The sequence below is a fragment of the Sapajus apella genome, unplaced genomic scaffold (genome assembly GCF_009761245.1).
Source record: "Sapajus apella isolate SASKATOON/1434 unplaced genomic scaffold, GSC_monkey_1.0 scaffold113, whole genome shotgun sequence".
In the NCBI taxonomy this organism is placed as follows: domain Eukaryota; kingdom Metazoa; phylum Chordata; class Mammalia; order Primates; family Cebidae; genus Sapajus; species Sapajus apella.
Genome location: NW_022437053.1, coordinates 2852960 through 2875121, shown reverse-complemented (window position 1 = coordinate 2875121; position 22162 = coordinate 2852960). Strand labels below are relative to the sequence as shown.

At 35.1% G+C, this 22162-nt stretch overlaps 1 long non-coding RNA gene across 1 annotated transcript in view; it reads right to left on the bottom strand.

The window, feature by feature from the left end:
- Positions 1 to 85: 85 nt before the first annotated feature.
- The window catches only part of LOC116537734, a 40307-nt gene continuing 18230 nt past the window's right edge, over positions 86 to 22162 (bottom strand). Inside the window, exons 4-9 of the long non-coding RNA XR_004263294.1 lie at positions 21617 to 21746; positions 16953 to 20617; positions 14900 to 15021; positions 14200 to 14239; positions 13360 to 13489; positions 86 to 3692 (exon numbers count right to left, since the gene is read on the bottom strand). This is a non-coding gene — a long non-coding RNA (uncharacterized LOC116537734). The remainder of the gene's footprint in view (positions 3693 to 13359; positions 13490 to 14199; positions 14240 to 14899; positions 15022 to 16952; positions 20618 to 21616; positions 21747 to 22162) is intronic.

Sequence of the window (22162 nt, the reverse complement as noted above, 5' to 3'; positions counted from 1 at the left end):
ACACACACACACACACACACACACACACACACACACACACACACACACAAATTCAACAATAAAATAATGCCCAGGACTCGCTGTGTTTTGTGAGTATTCTTCCTATAAAACTGGTTTATTGACCATATCATAACAAGCACATACATGTCATTTCACATGAACAAAATACAATGTTAAACATAGTTGGTACTCAGTAACTGGTAAATAAATTGCTGAAGGTGTTGGATTTTCACATCAATTAATTTGAACATGCATCACCGAATTAATAACTCAACATAATCCAATTAGTAAAATGTGCCATCACTAATTTTCCTAGCATTATGATTTGACAAAAGGTTATTTACTATTTTACAATTATAATTAACACTACATTGACTACCCTTAAGTTTACATGCATTGTTGAACACTTCCTATTATATCCTTATAGATAAATACCTCAAACTAAAATTGTTGGTCAAAATGTGCTGATTTTCATCTTATATATATTTTGTACTACCTTCCTGAAAGATTTTAACACATCAGGAGTTCCAAATTCTCCTCACTTTGTTAACACTTCTACCTGTTAATCTGATAGGTGAAAAGAGGCAAATAATTGTTTTGTTTCATATATTTTAAGTATGCATTTTAAATATATACAAATTTCATCATTTCATTATAACGACTGATAAGTTGAGCATACTTTCTATGCTCTTGGCCATTTGCAGTATTTTTAAGAATTGTTCATTTATGTGTTTTCCCAAATGATTTGAGTGAGCCTTTCAACACTAAATTTGTCATATGTTTTGAGGAAAATACATCCATTACTGCAATAAATTACCCAAACTTAATTTCAACTTAGCAGATTATTTATTCTTTTAATCTTATCTTTAATTCCTGCAAGGCAGACAGCATCAAGACTAAATTTGTAAAAACAATTTATTTGGACTAAAGATGGTATTCATTTGCTATGCATATTGTTGACACTATCAAGTTTTTACAAGCTGACTTAAAAGAATAGCTTTATCGTGTAGTAATGTTACTCTGATATGGTGAAACCACTACAACTGTTCAGAGGAAGTCAAAACAGGCTAAATTCATGGTCCAAGGAGGATGGATACCACCATGACCACTGAGACCATATTGCTAAATGGGAAAAGAAGGGAGGCAAGATTTTGGAAACAAATTCCTTATACATGAAATTTGGAAGAAATAAGTTCAATTTTGAAATATAATTTATCAACTATAACTCTTATAGCAAGGGGCTCATATCATTTGAATCCTTCTCTTGTACTTGTTTTATACTGTTTAGATGATGTTAATGGCACGTGGTAGTCATTTATATCAATCACAAATGGAATTTGGCAAAGAAGCTAAAAATTTTTTTATAAAAATGAAAATGTTGAAATAATACTCTAAACATTATTACCATGTGGCTGAGTTGATGTGATTGTTCAGGTTCCAGTTAACCTGATGCTCTGGTTTCGTGAAGGATAAATTCCAGCCCACAGGCTGCTTTTGTAAAATTTTATTGGGAGAAAGGCACAGCATACTCATTCAATTATATGGCGGCTTTCATAATACAACAGCAGAATAGATTAGCTTCAACAAAGACCACAAGGCTTTCAGAACTGGAAATGTGTTTGTGGTTCTTTACAGAAAAAGTTTGCCAATCCATGGTCTAGTTTAACACAGGTTGGGGAAATAATCCTACAGACTTGTAATTGAGCTCAAAACTATAGAAATACAAAAGACTGAAGTGGCAGAGTCATCATACCTACTCTTAAGTTTTCTCAGACCCAGGTGATGCAGAATGTCAGCACTATTTTGATTTCATTTTTCATATGTAAGCACAGTGTAACAAGGCCAGAGTGCCTGACAGACAAGGTCCCTGAGTTAGGGCATGTTCTCTTCCAGGTGTTCTTTCTATACTTCACCACCTCACAGATCACCATCACTACCGTCCATTCACATGGAGGGAACTCCTTTGGGTTTCCACTGCTATACCCTTCTGTCTCTTATGCCAAACAGCACAGATAGATTACAGGTGAATGACTGATAAAGACAGAGAGATAGATGATTGATAGACAAAAATGGACTGATAGATTATTTAACGATAAGACAAATTTAGATGGAAGCAGAATTGCGAGTTTGAAAACTACCAGTAACATTAGCCTTTAAGACAGCAATCAAGGTATTTCTCAGAATAGAACATTTACTGTTCCACATGGGCTTATTTAGCTTATATATAAAATAAATATGCTTGGTATGCCATTTCTGAATTTTTCTAAAGGCCACATAAAGACAGTAACCATGTTGCAGTGATGATATGCACTAAAAGAAGTACAATCATGCCCCTTTCCTGCATGATTGTCATGGGAGTTGACATGTGGAAGTTACAAGAAATGTGAAAAAATATACCATCCAAATTAAATGGATAAAATTGGAAGATTAACATCATCTTCCTCAAATTCAGAAGTTGTAAGGTGCCTATATCCTATTTATATTCAATGAAAAATGGTATTTCAAGAGCTAGATCAATTCTATGTTAGAGGAACTCACTTCAAGGGTCTACAACACAGCACAATTCACAAAACATAAGTCTATGTTTTGACCCAAATAATGTTTTCAATTAATTAAATAAAGTACCAGAGGTCACTACTCCCCTTTATATCTATGGACTGAAAACCTGACCTGTGGGAAAGAACACTTAGGTAAGTTAGCTACAGATACCAAGAAGAATTTCCTAGTTTTATTCATTTTTTCTAGATTTTCACTGGCATGAATAAGTGCTTGGTGGAAAACATTTCCATCCCTTGGAAGTGGTAAAAGCTGGCAATAATGTTGGGAATGAGGGTGGAGAAGAGCCCAAATTAATCACGAGGCATTTCCAATAATACCAAGGCAAACTAGAGCATAATGCTTAGAGAAATTGATGCTCTGTTTTGCATGAATGGAAAAAGATATTCATACAAAGAGATTATTCCCACACAAATACAAAACTCTTGGTAGGCGAAATGCAAAGCAAGTAGAGCTTAGAAATTATTAGTTTATAAGAACTGTGATGCTTAAAAACACAACCTATAGAAATCTCAACGTGTATACTTTTGATTAAAACAGTGAAAATCAGAGAAGATTCATATAGGATAGAGAGCTACACTATTTGGTTTGGGTACGTTAGAGTGCATGAATCAGTAAAACTAGCTAGCACATTCTCGTAAGTTGAAACTTTTCCACATCAGGTCAGGTAAGACATACAAGTCTGGCTACTAGTAATAAAGGAGTACCTGCTACCAAACTAAGCCCGCAACGGATATCATCTGTAAACTCCAGAATGAATATAAAGACAGCTATCTACAACAATGGAGAACAACCAAAGCAAGTCAACACTGGAGGTGAGTGTACTCTTGGAAGAAAGGAATATCCCTAGTTAAGTTTCCAATGTCATGAAATTTTGCCTAAGGGCATCCTCAATAGCAGCTGGAAAGTGGGAGGAAATTCCCACAGAGTGGAGAATCAGACAGGGGAAGCCTGAATGAAATTCTGTGTATAAATTCTGCTGAAATCTTTGGTTGACCCGTAAACTGCCCATCATGTAGGCCAGACTCCAAATAGCACAAACAATGTGAAAAGAAAAGAACTGAACAGAGTGCAGGCTGCTTCCCAAAGCAGATGGAGCAGGCTGCAGTGTGAATCCAGCCAGGTTAACTGCTTGCCTTAAAAATAAATAGATAAATGCATGGCTACCCTTTATACTCATAGCTCTCAATGAGAAAGAGTGAGTAAGGATGGGTGATTTTGGCCCCAACACCATAAAAAACAGCACTTAAAAAGGGCTGAAGGCATTTTGGCAGGGGAGGTGAGAGGAGGAGAAGTTGTGCTACTCGTAAGTAGTAAGTGGAGACAAAGGATAATACTCAGCACCCCACAATGCATATAGAACAGCACCCTCCCAAAACGCACACAACAAAAAGCAAAACACACACAACAATACAAACAAAATAACCCAGTTCAAAATGTCAATAGTGCTGAAGCTGAGAAATATTGTTTTAGAGGAACAAAATAGAATACAGAGTTTCTACAATATATTCAAAGTTCCAGTTACAATCCAAAATAACTTGACATGCAATGAAAGAAAACTGTAACCCATACTTAAGACAAAGGGCAATAAAGCTAACCTGGAAGCAGTCCTGAGGTTAAAATTCTGAAAAAGCATTATCATAATGTTGAAGAAAAATATGCTAATAGAAAATGGAAAGCACATCAAATACAACATAATATTTAAAAAGAAAGAAAAATAACCAGATGGGGGGGCATGTTGGCTCATGAGGCTGAGGCAGGAAGATTGCTTGAGCCTGGGAATTCAAGAAGAACTTGGGCAACAAGACCACCCCATCTCTACAAAAATAAAAACTAGCAGAGTGAGATGGCATGTACCTGTAGTGCCAGCTACAGGTAGAACTACAGGAGTGGGTAGGCTAAGGTGAGAGGATCACTTGAGACCAGGAGGTCGCGGCTGCAGTGAACTATTATCATACCACTGCACTCCACCTTGTGTGACAGAGAAAGAGTCTGTCTTAAAAAAAAAAAAATCAATCAATCTCTGGAACTAAAAAATAAAAAAAATTACAGGATGGGCTTAAGAGCAGATTGGAAACAAGAGAACAGTGAGTTAACAAGGATGGGAACAAATAACTAGATTGTTCAAAGTGAAAAACACAAAAAATAAGATTTAAAAAGAATGTCAGGAATCCACAGAACAGTATTAATAGGTCTAATACATATACATATGTAAAAATTGGAGTCCTGGGGAAAGAGTCTGAAAAGCTATATTTTAAATGGCTAAAATTCCCCCAAATTTAACATAAAACATGTACAGACTCAAGAAGCTCAACCAACCAAGAAATATAAAAAAAAAAAAAACACACACACACAGAGTCACATCATAATCAAAACTGGCTCAATACTTAGGAATATCTTAGGAGTCAGAGAAAAATGGCACGTTTACATAAAGAGAAAAATTACATAAAAATAAAGATTTAAATATCAATGGAGTCCAGAAAACAGTGGATTATCTTTGAAGTGCTAAAAAAAACCCCCCCACTAATTCTATATTTAGTACACATTTCAATGAAGAGAACTTAAAAAAAAGACACAGTTGAATAAAAAATAATCACCATATACTAAGAAAAATTATTATCAGCAGTCCTGCTATACCAGAAGTGCTAAAGAAAAGTTCTTCAGGTAGATGGAAAGAAACTTGGATCTTCAGGAAAGAATGAACCAAATTTACATAAATGTAAGTGATTTGAAAAAAACGTTAGAATAAAGGTAAAATTCTGACTGACAGGAGGCTGACACCATCCTGGCCAACATGGTGGAAACACATCTCTACTAAAATACAAAAGAGAGGAAAAAAAAAAAAAAACCACGGGCACGGTGGTGCATGCCTGTAGTCCAAGCTACTCCAGAGGCCGAGGCAGGGGAATGGCTCGAACCTGGGAGGCAGAGGTCACAGTGACCCGAGATCATGCCACTGCACTCTAGCCTGGTGATAAGAGTGAGACTCTGTCTCAAAAAAAAAAAAAAAATTCTGACTGAGAATCCAGATTTGAAACTAGTCATTCAGATTTCTCAAGCAGTGTCAAACAAAAGTAGTAGCAACTGACAAAGCAACTAGCCCTTTACTGCCATTGCTAAGACCTTATTTCCCTTGCATTCCCAATAAACCTGAAGATGCACTCAAAGTATCATCATCAGTGGTGACCCTCTTCCTTCTCTGCAGGGGTAAGAAGGGTCAGCAAAGAGGGAGCTGTGGCAAAGTGAGAATTACACAACATTCACATAGAACAGACACAGGAAAGCTCAAGAAAGAAAACCTTTTCTAATTTCCCAAATTCAGACATTTTTATGGTCCTTTCCTATCATTCATTTTAAAATAAATCACTATATTCTTAAAGAGATCACACATACATCTCTATACCTTATTAAGAAATGACTACATTTTATGTTCTTTTCAACATCGTCAATTATGGTAGATTCCCAAATTATACAAATATAGCAACAGGATATAGTAATATTAAATAATACATTAAATATAACGTAGCAACATGTTACATATTATATCAAAAAGAATATAATACTGCGTGACTATCAGAAAATCACATTTGCTATTATTTCTATATTCTCTAATTCATGACCTCTCACCCATTCCATCACAAATTTTATTCAACAAACTTTAACAAAACTCTTTGACATTTTATCAAAGGGCAATAGAAAGAAAAGATCCCTGTCAAGTAGGAGCTCATTATATTTATTTTGGGAAAATAACACATAATACAAAACATAAAGTGTGTTGATAACAATATAAACACATTGCGAGAGCTTCAAGTGGGGAGCCTAGGAAACAGGTCTACATGCAGCTATTTACATTAAGGCATATTGATCAATCCTAGGATACTTCATGTCTGCCTTCCATGAATCAATGGTCTCAGTGCAAATGTACCATCTTAGCATGAATCTATTCAGATGTTCTCTCCAAACCTGCACTTCACTGTGATATTGGGTGACTGTGGGTAGGAATCCCATATATCACTGAAGAGAACCATGAATCCACAAGATGGTTTAACAAGGCTTTGGTGGATATACTACTACTTCAAATGGAACAACCAGCAACACCTTTTCCAAAGTTTATAATGGCAGAAAAAGCCTCAAACTCATTCACAACAGCTGGTAAGAAGCCAGAATGAAAGACTATACGCCTAATGTCTCAATATCCTTCTAGAAATCAACACTTTCTAACAACTTGGTTAGCGCCTTACTGATAAAGCATTTCTCTACAGGTTTTCACCTCCTCAGAATCTCCACTACTGTGTCTTGTGGACTTCCCGAACTTAGGAGTAGTGTGAAAGGTTCACAAACACTTTCTTCTTGTTTTCCTTATTGTCTCTCTCGGTCTCTTATTAAAACACATATGCTGTTCCCATCTGTTATTAATAGTAGACATTTCTTAAACAATCCTTGAATTCCAATAGTAAACAAATGAATTGGATCACAGAAATAAGTATTACTGTACAATAATATAAATACTGTCATTACAGAAACACTGAGTGGTCACCCTGAAGTCAGCTACATAGATTGTATTTATTCACTCGTGATTAAAAGTCTAATTAGACACTGACTATATTCTACCATTCTATCATTGGCCTGTCTACAGCCATTCTTCATGAAACCTTTTAAATAGAGCAGTATGTAATATGGAGAAAATGAATCCTACTTAAGAACTGACAACACACACAAAGAGCACTACTATGAAATATGTTGACTTTTCCCAGATTACAAAGTCCATCATGCATATGGCTTCCTCTTTGACTGTTTTCATTTCAGAAAATAGTGAAAAAGAGGACATTAATGGCACAGGCCATACAAGCAGGAAAGAAAGCAGGAGCTATATTCTATTACTCCACAACTATCAACGGGGATTTACAACCAACCCCCAAAAGACTTTCGCCATAGAAAGTCTAATATAGCAAATGCTGAGTTCATTAATAGTAGGATGTATACTTATACAATTCAACTCAACATAGTCTACAGAATCTATGATTTCCTCAGACATGCCATTAACAGTCTCAAAAAGGTGTGGAGCAACTACCTCATATTGCATCTCTATAAATTCTTGTTTTACTCACACGTCAGGTGACGGGCTCATTCATCAGAATTTCACTCATCCATTTTAGACAACCCATTATTAAATTAAGTATCTGCTACATGCAAGGCTCTGTCAGGTCAAAGAAAGCTAAGTATTAAGAGGAAAATGTCCCTGTCAATAGGAGCTCATTATTTATAGTCTGTTAGACACAAAATGAACGAATAAAACGAAATTTGGTAAGTGAAATGTTAAGAGACATAAATTACTTTGGACAAACAATTTTCTACAGACTCACACCTAACCCATTAGTTACGGAATGACACTGTACAAGGATCCTGTCAGTACCTTCTTCAGATTAAGCTGGAAAAGAACATCCTCCACAGTCGTACTTTCTCCCTGACATTAGTGATGGGTTTTTTTTGGTTTCTGTTTTTTTTCTTTTTTTGAGATGGAGTTTTTCTCTTGTTGCCCAGGCTCGAGGGCAGTGGCATGATAGCTCACTGCAACCTCCGCCTCCCAGTTTCAAGGGATTCTCTTGCCTCAGCCTCTTGAGTAGCTGGGATTACAGGTGCCCGCCACCCTGCTCACCTAATTTTTGTATTTTTAATAGAGATGTTGTTTCACCACGTTGGCCAGGATGGTCTCAAACTCCTGCCCTCAGGTGATCTGCCCACCTTGGCCTCCCTAAGTGTGGGGATTACAGGGGCGAGCCACTGTGCCCGGCTTTGACTTTGGTGATGTTACTGTACTTTAAGTGTAGATTCAACACACCTTGCCTTTACCCTACAACTTTCTTTAAAAATTCTACCTTCCATACATACTATCTTGCTTACTCCCTTGATTCCTAGCACCATCCTTTCTTCATTCCTTTTCCTCTTACCCATCATCAGGTTGTTACTTTTTCTTTCAGCTGACCCCTTCATCCATTCCTTTCCTCAACAATCTTTGCTAAATGTCTGACACAGGCCAGAGTATCTGAAATGCAATCCTGCCTTAATGAATACTCTACCTTGGCAAATGAATACAAGTACAGATAGCGACACTACAAGTGGAAACTCCAATGGTAAAGCTACATTAAGGACTGCTGTTAGAAGACTGAAAGGATGTAATGAAAACATCAAGTATCTTGTACATACGTGGAATGATGAAGAGGATCTAAAATCCTGAAACTGGATTCACACATTCATTGATGAAAGCAACTCACAGATATCAGCATCTGTCTGTGCTGGGCTAACAGTGGTAACCTAATTATAGTAGAGACCATTAACTCAAAGGTTATTCTTTGATATGGCCTTTTCAATAATAACAGCACTACAATCAATGACATTCAATTTCCAGACTGAACTGTGTCTTTCATGGCATGAAAAAGCCACTGCCACCTCATTAATTTTTAATCTCATTCTTCATGTATCTTCAGGAACACTATAACCCTTTGGTTTTCACCTAGTGACTCCAGCCACAACCTCCTTTAACGCGTCTTCCTCATTTTCTCAGTATCTAAATGCTAGAGCATCCAAAGCATGGTCTCAGACATGTCCTACTCCCAAATACATTCTATCTCTAGATCTCATCCTTTCCCATAGCCATTAAGTATTCTCTCTCTCTCCAAATTCCCCTCAAGTTTCCTACTTTAAACATAAAAATCTTAATCTGTGACTTTAATAAGGATCTAAAACTTACAAAATGGATTTTTTTAAAAAACCAACCCTCCCTAGCAGTCGTTGGGGTCTAAATGGTAAGAATTCTTGATTCAGTCCTCCTCTTACCTCATATGTAATCATTCAATACTTTATCAAGTAGAACTGGCAAGGATTTCAAAAGACACCACCAAATCCCAGGACTTTGCAACAGCAGTGAACCTCAACAAATGTAAGGAAGAATAAAAGGCTACAATCTTCTCCTTGTCTTTCCTTGGCCTATGTTTCTCTGCTCCCACTGGAAGACCTCTCTGTCTTTTCATATAGATCACCACACCTTATTCTTTCTTTCAGATTTTTCAGTTGATAAAACACACTGCTGGACTGTTCTGACAGGCCATGATATACAAACTCTTTCTTACAGTACAAGACACTAAATAATGCATATAAGCAAGAACACAGTTTTTTAAAATCATCACTGATTCAGGTAAAAGTCATCTGTGAGTACTAAAACTACTATGTGAAAGTTGAATGAAAAATGAAATATCAGTTCAGTTACAAATTAATTACAAAGGACTGTTAACTAAAGTAGAAAACTCCAGTGGACACCAACTGAACCAAGAGACCAAAGTGGTTCAAAGTGGACAAAGTGACATTTGTCACCTGATACGATTCACTGAAGAACACTGAAAATACTTAAGTATTTATGCCCAGAATGAGTATCTTAAAACTTTTCATGACGAAACACAAAATTCAAAATCTGAGGTATCTCCTTAAAAACTATTAACTTTTTAAGAACACTGATGTGATCAAAGTCTGGCAAGCTGTTTCAGATTAAACAAGTCTAAAGAAACATGACACCTGAATGCAACAACAGGTCCTTTTCGGGATGCTGTAGAAGGGGAAAAACTGCTATAAAGAACATCTCTGGAAAAAATGAGTAAAATGTGAATATGGACTGTATACTGTTACACTTTCATACTAGTAAGACATTTCATGACTTACCGAAGTCAATATAAGATGCTCAGGCTCTTAGAAAGTAAATGCTGAAGTGTTTTGGATTAAAGGAAGATAATGTCGGCAACGCACTCACAAATAGTTCATAAAATGATAATGCTATGTATAAACATGTGGAGGGAGGAGAGAGCCAGAAGAGTTATTAGGAGAAAACACAACAACTCAGAATAAAAAGCCAATCTGGGTGAAGTGTACATCAGGTTGCTCCATGTGATTCTTGTAACTCTGAATCTAAAATTATTTCAACAAGACAAAGTCAGGAAAATGCTGGTATATGGTATGCATAGGGGGTTTATGAACCTCCAAGAAGCACTGAATTTAGAAAATACTAACAATTTCTAGCTTGGGTAAATGAGATTTGTGGGGGGAGCAGAGAAAAAATGGAGTACTACCTTATCTTACAAATTATGCCTCACTATTTGCTTCTCCTTTACCCATGGCCATTAACTTTTAAAATTAGACTTACGTCAAAATACCATTTTCACCTATTAGATTAGCTAAAACTTTAAATAAGTCTTTTCTTTTGAGATCGAGTTTCGCTCTTGTTGCCCAGGATGGAGTGCAATGGCATAATCTCAGCTCACTGCAACCTGTAACTCCTGGGTTTAAGTGATTCTCCTGCTTCAGCCTCCCAAGTAGTTGGGATTACAGGCATACACCACCACGCCCAGTTAATTTTTTTGTATATAGAGGAGATGGGGTTTCACCATATTGGTCAGGATGGTCTGGAACTCCTGATCTCAGGTGACCCAGCCTCCTTCGCCTCCCAAAGCATTGGGATTATAGGCGTGAGGTACTGCGCCCAGCCTAAGGAATTCTTAATACCCGTTGTACACAAGTTTTTATGAAAATTGTCATTTCCATTACAACACTGCTCTGTGATAGCAGAGGACACCACTTTTAAGAGCAGTTTCATAGCATCTAACTGAAACAAAAGTGATGACCCAACAATGTAACACCTAGACAGCTATCCTGTACAAGTAGTATATTTTAATGCAACATTATATGTGTCAACAAAACAAATAAACAAAAAATTAACCTGCTTTCCCAAAACAGAGAAATGGATTCACCCACTGTAATATATACTTTACATCAAATAAAAAAATCTGTGGGTAAGCGATATTTGATTTGGAAACATGTCCATGCTATATTAAAGAAACTTGAAATTTACAAAATAACATCATAATAATCACACATTTGGAAATGAATTCCATGTAAAGTTATATAAGTTTAGAAAAGTTACTAATAACTATACTACAAATGGTTAACTCTTATCAAATCTAGGAAGTAGGACTGGAAGATGGTAGATAAACAGCTTGCTTTATATCACTGAGTGACTTACTCATTCTTGGTGGCCCTGTTTCAATAAACTTGGTGCCAAGGCTAAGCGAAAAGGAGATATGAAAGAATAAAAACACAAAACCCTCAGCCTGGCTTTAAGAGCCAAGAATTCAAAGGCTTAAAGTAGACTCTGCCCCATGTTTTAATTTAACTTCATATGTTGAGTATTCAGAAAAATGACATGGGATAGAATACATTTTCCCGCTTCTGCTTTACATGTATATCCACATTACCCAGGATCAAAATAAACTTCTGCTATAAGCCAGAGGTTAGAAAACTGCATCCCATAGACCAAATCTGGTCTAACAAGTTTTTGTAAATAAGTTTTTCTAAAACACAGCCATATCCATTTGTTTATGAATTGGTTATAGCTGATTTCACATTATAATGGCGATTTTGAGTAGTTGCAACAGTATGGGGATTACACAGTCTGCTCTTTCACAAAGTTTGCTGACCTCTGTATATTGTTATACAGACTATAAAACTTTGTATCGTGTTTCATATAATGTAAAGGTGCCTGATTAGGACACTGATCTTCTTACATCCAGAACAGCATTATGAACTTGAAAAATATTAACACAAGAAATATTATGGTAAGTTAGCTTTGGAAGTACAAAAGCATCTTCTGTGCAAGTAAAATACATGAGTATTGCAAAAAGGAACTCAAGTTCTACCTCAAGATCTAGCGGGCAATGAACAAAATAATATAGTACGGTTTTGGCATACTTGTACTTTGGCATACAAAATAATATAATATGATTTTGGTGTACAATGATGGCTGTACACATGAGATTTTCAAACCGTTAAATCTTCTGTTGGTAGGATTAACTGACATCAATGGGATTGATTATATAGTCTTAAAATTCTAGCAATTGTTTGTTATTTCTTACTCTGGTATAGAGAGGTAATAACATTATTGGATGCCTCCCTTGTATAAACCTGTTGAGACAGGTTTGGCAATACAGTGAGCAGTTCCCCAATGGATAGCACAGCGTATGTTACAGAGGTAGACAATTACAACACCAAATAAACACTATTTACATTAAGCCCACTTAGGTTAAACAGAAGCAAAGGAAAACCAAGGTAATGTGGATAAAAAGAAAATCTCTTTGGTACAGTGAGATTTTTATTCCAACCCCAAACAATACTGGTAATACCAAGAAAATGATTGTACCACGTTCTAAAAGATGGTATCACAATGGCTCAAAATGGCAGTGTAAGGATCTCCCTCTCCATTACACTCCGAGTTGTTATGTCATCCAAGTTTGTGTACTTGGTAAGAGGTGAACTACAGTCAATCTCAGATCTTGATCGAGAATGAGATATACTAGGTCTAACAAAAAGGATACTACGGAAGATCTAGTCCAGATAATGTTTAAAATCTCATTTAAGACTTGTCCAAAAACTGTGGGCTCCTGATTCAAATGAGGAAAAAAGTATCTTACAAATGGGGGGGGGGGAATCACTGGCACACCAAGGCCCTCTGCTTCTGAGAAAGACTTGCTATCATCTGGACAATGATTAACGTGTCCATGGGGTTGAATTAATTATACTACCATATACAAACCTTACTTCCATTCATAAAGTAAAATATAAATTTAAAAAACACAATGAAATACAATGAGTTAATATACAAAAACAGAGGGAAACATGAAATATATTGAGAGCACAGAGAAGTACATAACAACATTCCAGGCAATTACTTGCCAAAAAGCAGGTCACTTCTATTCCTGGACGTACTTTTAAAAGTTGTGCCCCGTGAGAAGCAAAGGTGCAAGAAGATCCCAGAAAGAAGCAATAACAACAGCATTGGGGTGATGCTGCAGATAGAACCATTTGTCTATAATCCTATTATCCACATGGTCACCACCTGAGTACAGAAGAAGAGACTGCAAACGCAAAGAAACAAGTTATGACACAGCCATGCCTAGTGAAAAAAAATATCATCAAGTCAAGTAACGCTCTATAAAACTAAACTCCTACAATCTGATGTGGAATAATCCAAACCCTCCAAATCCAGGTATATTTACTGTATGCAAATGACCAAGCTGCCATTTTCCTTCCTTCCTCTGGACACTTTTTTCTTGTGATTTAAATACCTAACGCCTATTCCAAATTATTTTCATCTGAACCAACCACCTATTCATTCTTTGAACCAGCACTTCCTGTGTAGTTTCTTTATTCTGATTTATATACTAGTTGAGGGGTTAAGAATTTTTTTTAAATACAGAATATAAGGAAATACGAATGAGATACTCCACGTATTCCACAGTACTGTATTAAGATCTTTCAATAAACCAACTCCCATTATCCACACATCAATTCTCCTTGCTTTCCTGTATGCTTCTTGTACAATTTCTAGTGGTACCAACATCAAGAAAATGCCTGATTTTGTCAAATGTTGCTTATTAGCAAGTTTACAATACAGTCTTTAATTAAAATATCAACTCAAAATAATCACATAACCACAAAATAAGTTTTCTGAAAAATTTAATTTCAAATAACTCAAGAATCTAATATATCATCAACATAGCAAAGAGAACAGTTTCAAAATCAGAATATAGTTCTTAATGATTTTACCTGCAAGAAAGGTCTTTGTCCTCCTTGATTATGAAAGATGCTTGTGAAAAAAAAAACAGGAATGTTGGAAAATATTTGCAGATTTCTCATTCACTCATCAAATAAAAGGGTGTTAAGACACTACCTTAGCCACTTCAATGCTGAAATATCTCTTAACTCCTATTGGCACGTCTTACCTACTCACTGATGATATCCTAAATCATGCATTTGAAACTACAACTAAACCTGATGCTCTACTCTCATTATAACCCATAATATTTACAGCGAATTCTGATTCCCAAGGACTCATCTTTTAATAGCTCATCCGTTTTCCTTATTCACCCACTAGCTGTCAGATTCCCTTATCTCCCTGTAGCTGATGAATTTATTCCAAAGCATTTATTCAGCAAAATTTACTGAGATAATATAAAATTTACTGAGTATATGGGTAAAAAGTTAAAAGTCTCAGTCCAGATAACATCACATACTATGTTGACAGCAGGTAAGAGTACTAAATCAAAACCTGCATATACTGCATGTCAAAACTGCAACAAAATTTAAGAGCCCTTTTATCTCTTATTTCACCTGATAATCATTCCACAAATTCACAACCTTGTGTTTTATGGAATTCATGTGTGGTTTTGGATTTTAAAATATTACAAATTAGATTCATATCAAACTGGTCAAATATAAACAGTAGACCAGGGTTACTGATTCTTACCAGCACTTTTGAAGAATGAAGTCTACAAAAATAGTAAACAAGCACAATCATTTGGATTGATATGCAAATTTCAGTCAGTGAAGAAGTTCTCACTTCTTTAACTGGTACCACCTCAGCTATAACTGTGAAAAATATGGGAAAATTGTGACATATGACCAGTTAATGTACAGAAGGTAAAGTTTTCTCATTCCTGAACCTCCAAAAGTCCCCAAATTATTAAAATGTTGAAAGATCATTGATTAAAATAATTTGTGAACTCACTGTGGTTTCTGCTTATTTACTACCATGTTAAGAATGCAAAAACAAATCTTTTATAATTTTCTAATAAATTTGCCCATGAAAATATACCATCATCTTTCAAATGTCCATCTTTCTCATCAACTTTACATATGACTCTATTATTTCATCAGCCCATTGTCATAGTCATCAAATTCCTGCACCATCGCCTTGTGAATCAACCTATTAAGCCACTCTAAAACCATCAAACATGCAGCTACCACACCCACACAATGTATCCATATCTTGATCCCTACATTTATTGAAGATTCTAGCTAACCATACTTGTATTCATCAATCTGAAGATTTATGCATATACCATTCCATTTTCAATCCATGCCAATTCTAACACCTAGGCATATAACCATCTGCATCTTCACTAAAGGATTCCACTGTTGCAGATATCCATATTTACAACCAATGGTTTTTAAAACTTGCATTCTCCGTTCTTGCATCCAGCCATCTGCTCATATTCTACCTTCCATCCATTTCTTATTTAATACACCCAATTTTGCATGCATCCATTATTGTATCTGAAATTGTATTAGATTATTGTATTTGTCCTTCTGGGCTTTAGTCTAAATCACCAGTCCCACATAATTTCATCCACTAGTTATTAAATCCACATAATCAGATAATAGAAAGAAAATTTCACTGAGATCGGGAACAATGGCTCACGCCTGTAATCCCAGCACTCTGGGAGGCTGAGGTGGGCGGATCTTCTGTGGTCAGGAGCTTGAGACTCACCTGGCCAATCCTAACTCAACTGAAAAACAAAAATTAGCTAGACATGGTGGTGCACGCATCTAATCCTATACTCGGGAGACTGAGGCAGGAGAATCACTTAAACTCGGGAGGCGGAAGAGAGGCCTGGCCTACACCTCAGGAGTTTACCATCTTGACCAAATACTTCAGGAGCTACCTCAAGTCCTTTTGAAGGAAGTAACAGGAAGGGATGAGACTGGGATATATTTAGAACTGATGCTCCTCTCACAGAGAAAGCTTCTTCACTCACTATTCCAAATATTTTAAAATACTATTTTCATATACAAGGAACTTTATCAAGAACGTCTGTTCTTCCTAAGATATTGCAAAATCCCTTTCATTGTTTTACTTATAACTTATTCCACAATGAAGAGCCATGTATTCCACAACTCATTAGCTCATGCATCATCCCATTATGACAAAGTTCTGCTGAAACCCCAGTACAATTTCAGTTACCAGCCAGGGCATCATAAACAAACATGGTTATGTTACAGGGATGCCAACACCATATTGCTATTTTTACTTCCTATAGACTACCTCTCCCCTATTCATAAATCATATCCAGGAAATTATCTCATAGTGGTATACAAACATCCATCAATCCTTCTTACTGCTACATGTCGTTAGGAGATGCATTATGGATTTGCACAGATAGACATTTACAAAATATCAAATTCCTACCCAAATGTTTTATATTTTATGCAATGAGCAGCAACATTGGATTTTCCCTATGTGTTGCTGAAAAAATGCTGTCAAACTTCTGAACTTTTGCTAATCTAATAGTAGAGAAATTAATTATATCTTAGTTGTATTTTTCAACTGTCATTATTCTTATAACCAAATCTAAGAATCACTTTATACGGTTAACAACACTGAACTATGTGTTCATGTCAGTATTCCTATGAACTGGTAGTTTCCCCCCCCATATGTGGGAAACTTGACTGCATAATTTGTGGTAGTTGGGGACTGCATTCTATTAACTGGTATTTTTAATTATATATCTTAAACATACCAAAGGTTTTAGTCTTCTTAAGTGATGTCACAACTTTTTCAACTTTGTCATTTCATTCTTACTTCACTTGTTACATTAATAAAACTATCAGTCTTTCTGTTTCTTCTTGCTTCTACAATTTTATCATCAGTAATACCATCAAAATTAGAGAAATTCATTTTCTGAATTTCTGTAATTCTGTAATGTCTGTAGTAATTAATTTTAAATTCTTCATGCTGTTACAGACCATGAGAGATGAATATAGTTCCTTATCCATTTGGGTAACAATTTCCCCCATGATCGCAGATAACTTTATTACACTTTCTATTTCTCACGTAATTGGATCAACTTACAGGTCTTCTGTTCCAGAACATTAGAAGTCTGTGATACCTAATCAAGTCACCTTCTCAATTCCCAATCTTTACAAAGTCTTCCTATTTTTTGCTCACAAGTGACAATCAAAATGTCTAGCTGTAGATCAAATTATAAATTGACTCATAATATAGAATGAACAAAATATTTCTGTACCATCTAGGTTGTCGCTGTGGAACTAGAACACCCCGGAATATGTATACACTCCCACAAATAAGTATATTGAACACAAAAAACAAGACATTTATTTAAGGCCCTGGGCTATCATCAGCTTCTTCAATAATACTTCAATCTCTCATGTTAAAGTGAAAGTGTGGCTTTAAAGATTACCAGACAAATAAACAACAGACATGGCACGTAGAGGAGAAAAAAACATAGAAATGGCATTGTTATTACTCACCTCAAAAATGATTATCAATGAATACTACTACGAACATGCTTGCAGATTTCTTAGTTGCTCACTGTTCGTGCATGTTATATCGTCACTACCTCATGAAAACTGAGGAGTGATACACAGTTCCAGCTCAGAATCTTTACCCTTTACACACACACACACACACACACAGTGGAGATGGGTAAAAGATGAAAGGAAAACACTTAACAATTTTTAGTTAAAACTAAAATAGTTTTAGTTCCAAGCAACCAGTTATTGCAAAGTATTTTTAGTAGAGACGCGGTTTCTCCATGTTGGTCATGTAGAGAAATTAATTATATCTTAGTACAGAAATTAATTATATCTTAGTTGTATTTTCAATTGTCATTATTCTTATCAGCAAATCTAAGAACCCTTTTACATGGCTAAGTACTTTATGTATTTTGGTATATACTTGGTATGTGTAAGATATATAATTATAGATAACTTGGTGATTTTTTATGTTTTCGCTTCAAAAATGGTTGTAAATATTTTTAAATTTTCCAATTTTCATGAATGTGTTATTTTTGGCATTTTTATTTGAAGGCTGCATTCCTTCGACATGTACCGTCTCATTATCTTTTTAAATATTTGTAATTAACGTAACAGTCAATATTATTTGAATTTTTAAACTTAATGCCTTAGCTGTATATTTAGTTTATATACCTTTTTTTATGGCTTTTTAAGCCCCCTATGAGTTTTATTAATGTAACATTAAGTGCAGTAAAAATAAAATGACAAATATGAAAAAGTTGTGACATCACAAAAGACGACTGAAATCTTTGGTATGTGTAAGATACATAATTAAAGATAACATGGTGATGTTTTACATTTTAACTTAAAAATGGCTGTAATTATTTTTAAATTTTCCAATTTTCATGAAGTGTTATTTTTGGCATTTTTAAGGCTGAATTCCTTTGACATGTACCACCTCATTATCTTTTTAAATATTTGTAATTAACAACTGATTTTAATTGATTTTTAAAATTTAATGCTTTAGCTGTACATTCAGTCTATATATCTTTCTTTACGGCTTTTTAAGCCCCCTATGAAATAAGAGATTCAACAACCATGATCTAAGGGAACTGCAATTAACAGTTCAATTGCCAAGTGTACTTTCTACTTTCATATATCCTAGAAGTACTTACTAATGTACTTTATCAAGATAATTAAAAAGACAAATTGCTAAACAAAGTCCTAATTTTAGAAATTCAGTGAAAGACTACTAGAAAAGACATACAAAAAACGTTTTCACTTATCAATTAGGTAAGCTGAATAAGTGATCCAAATCACTCAATTAACAAATACCTAAAAAATGTCTAGTATTTAAAAAATACTTAAAAAAAAACTGCACTAGTTATATCCCCAAATTATTATTCCATTAAAAATAGAAAGACCTACCTTGCAGTTGGATAGAAGACTCAATTTTAAAGGCATCTATTCTTTCCTAATTAATCTATTAAATTTGCTGCAAATGAAATACTGCATTTTTTTCCAACTTGCAAAAATAATTGTAAGCATCAAAGGACAGAAAAAAATGCAAGTATAGACAGAGAATATTCTGGAAAAGAAGAGAAATGAAAGCTCAATGGAATAGATGAGACAGTATAAATCATAAGCAATTATTAAAGTGTCAATAAGATGGTAAGTAAGGCAAGTTAACAGAAATGTAGCCAATCGTTACGTGGAAATTTTCTTCATGATTATGGTAGAGCTTCAGAGACAACTACACCAGTCAAAGTGAGTATTTAATGCACTCATTAACACCAGAACGATGACTAATGGAGAAAGAAATGACAAAATAACTGATGAAACAGAAAGCAATACAAATAAATGATACTAACTTAAACATGTTAAAAAAAAACCCACAAAACTCCAAAGCCATAAAACAAGATTATATTTCATATTTCAATATACGACTTCTGTGTAACCAAAAAATAAACCACCACAGTAAAATGAATGAGAAAAACATACTTGCAATTCTAGACAAAAAATTAACATCGTTAATCATAAATGAACTCTTTAGATATCAGTACAAAGAGACTAGACTAACATTACAAGAGAAGTGAAAATAAAAGTAACAGAGGAAAATGGAATAGCACAAATGAGTTAAAAGCTATGATGATACAGTTAACATAACAGCTGAGAAAATAATATCATTATAAATTACATTATCGATCCTTACAAATATTGATTATCTGCTGTTTGTACAGCTTTAGGAAATGAAGAATTTGCAAATACTGGGGAAACTTACTCTAGTCATGGTAAGTTTACTCAAAAATATAGATTTTTGCATAAACTTGGCCCCAGAAATTCCAAATCATACGAATAAGTCCAACTAAGTAGTTAGATAATGCACACCCACACACATACATATACATGTTTACTACATCGAAAATGTAATATATCACCGCCAAAACACCGCTTATGCATCAACTAGTTTATAAAATAATAGACTGGGGGGTAGAAACAGACAAAAAGCATTTAAGTAAAAATACTGTATTTCACACAATTACTATGTCCTGTGAATTTAATAAATCAGTTTTATATTTACCCTGTGATTAGTGAAAATTACGCACTTCATATTTATGAAAGCACTGAGTTCAGCCTTTTTAATTCCACTATGCTGCTTTCTTTGTTCAATAATGTCTGTCATTCCAGCTCCTGAGATACGGTCCAACAGCAACCATGAACATAATCATCGTGCCTACTTAAAATTCACTTCAATGATAACTCTATCGGACACTTTCCAAAAATGAGTTTTCTCAATTTTTTAGATCTGCAAAGGAGTGTCCACTGAAACAATCATGAAGAGTGTCTCCAAACATCATAAAAAGAAATTTTTATTTTGGTGAAGATGATGGTACAAATAGTGGAACAGCTCCCCTTTTTCAGTCATCACCTGAGAGAACAGTTGGGAAAATGAGAAAAGGTTAGAAGCGAACTTTAGGTCATCAGTAAGAACTAATAAAATCTGTCTGTAAAATGATATGCAGTAGCCATTCTATTTGAAGAAAGAGCAGGTGGACAAAAATTCCTTTTGGAGTATTCTAATAATAAAGGAGGTCAGATTGAGCTCTCTTTCCTTCTTCTTCTTTTTTTTTTTTTCTTTTGTTGTTTTTCCTGAGATGGAGTTTCAGTCTTGCTGCCCAGGCTAGAGTGCAATGGCATGATCTCAGCTCAACGCAATCTCTGACTCCCAGGTTCAAGCAATTCTTCTGCCTCAGCCTCCTAAGTAGCTGGGATTACAGGCATGAACTACCATGCCTGGCTAATTTTGTATTTTTAGTAAAGCCGGGGTTTCACTATGTTGGTCAGGCTGGTCTTGAACTCCTCCTCATGACCCACCCACCTGGACCTCGCACTGGAATTACAGTCATGAGCCACCATGCTTGGCCTCTTTCCTTCCTATGTCTTGTGAAAAACTGACCTGTCCAACATTATCCACATGATGTCTTTGTATTTGGATTCCTTTTACCTCTAGGTCACTTGCTGACATACAGAATTATTACATGCAGTATACGTGCATTTCTGCACAATAAACATTGATAGCAATGCCTAAATATTCAAATGATAATAACAAAAAGAATTCAGCCTATTTGATGAGAAAGAAATAGTAACTATACTAAAAAACACAGAGTTTACAATGAGACTTTGGAGAAGATACAATTCCTAAACTGTCCTGGGCATAATCAGAGCAACGAAATCCATGGACATAATAGTATTGTTTTATGCACCTGTTTCAAGAAGTTTCTTACATAGCAACATGTTACCCAAATCAGATCTGGATGTCAACTAACTGCTACAAAAAATCATCAAGCTTATGAAAAACAGGATATATCAAGTCCTGTCTAGGCAAACTGCCCCTCTCCCAATCAAGTTAGCACTCAACTGCCCTTACAATCATATTGCTGAAGGAATGAAGAATGCTTCAATGAAAGCACTGCAACAGGTCATTCACTGATGGTAGGTATCATTCTTGAGATTAAAAACAAAGATGATAAAATATTCCTTCTTGAAACTACCATCTCCTGACAAGGAAAAAGAAGAAACACTGTAAGGTGAGATATATACCACTCTAATGAAACAGCTAAGGTGGCAGGTTAAGTGAATGCTCATGTTGAATTTTATTACAGGTTAACATTTAGAAATACTTCCTCATTATCAATCCTATAGCAAAGTCTACTCTACAACATCAGTAATGAATTTGATAATTTTCAGTAGCAGCATCTTTTCATGATTTCCATGAACTTCACCCTTTATTGTATCAAAGGACTGTATGTGAAAACATTTTGTGAAAACTGTGCATTTATGAAAATACATATATTGTCAATTTTATAATTTCCAGTATTTGACACCTGGTCATTTCCATTATTAGTTATACTGTCGTATTTGACCATAAATAAGTAAACTAATTAAAGGTATTCTCACTATGTATTTGTGTCTG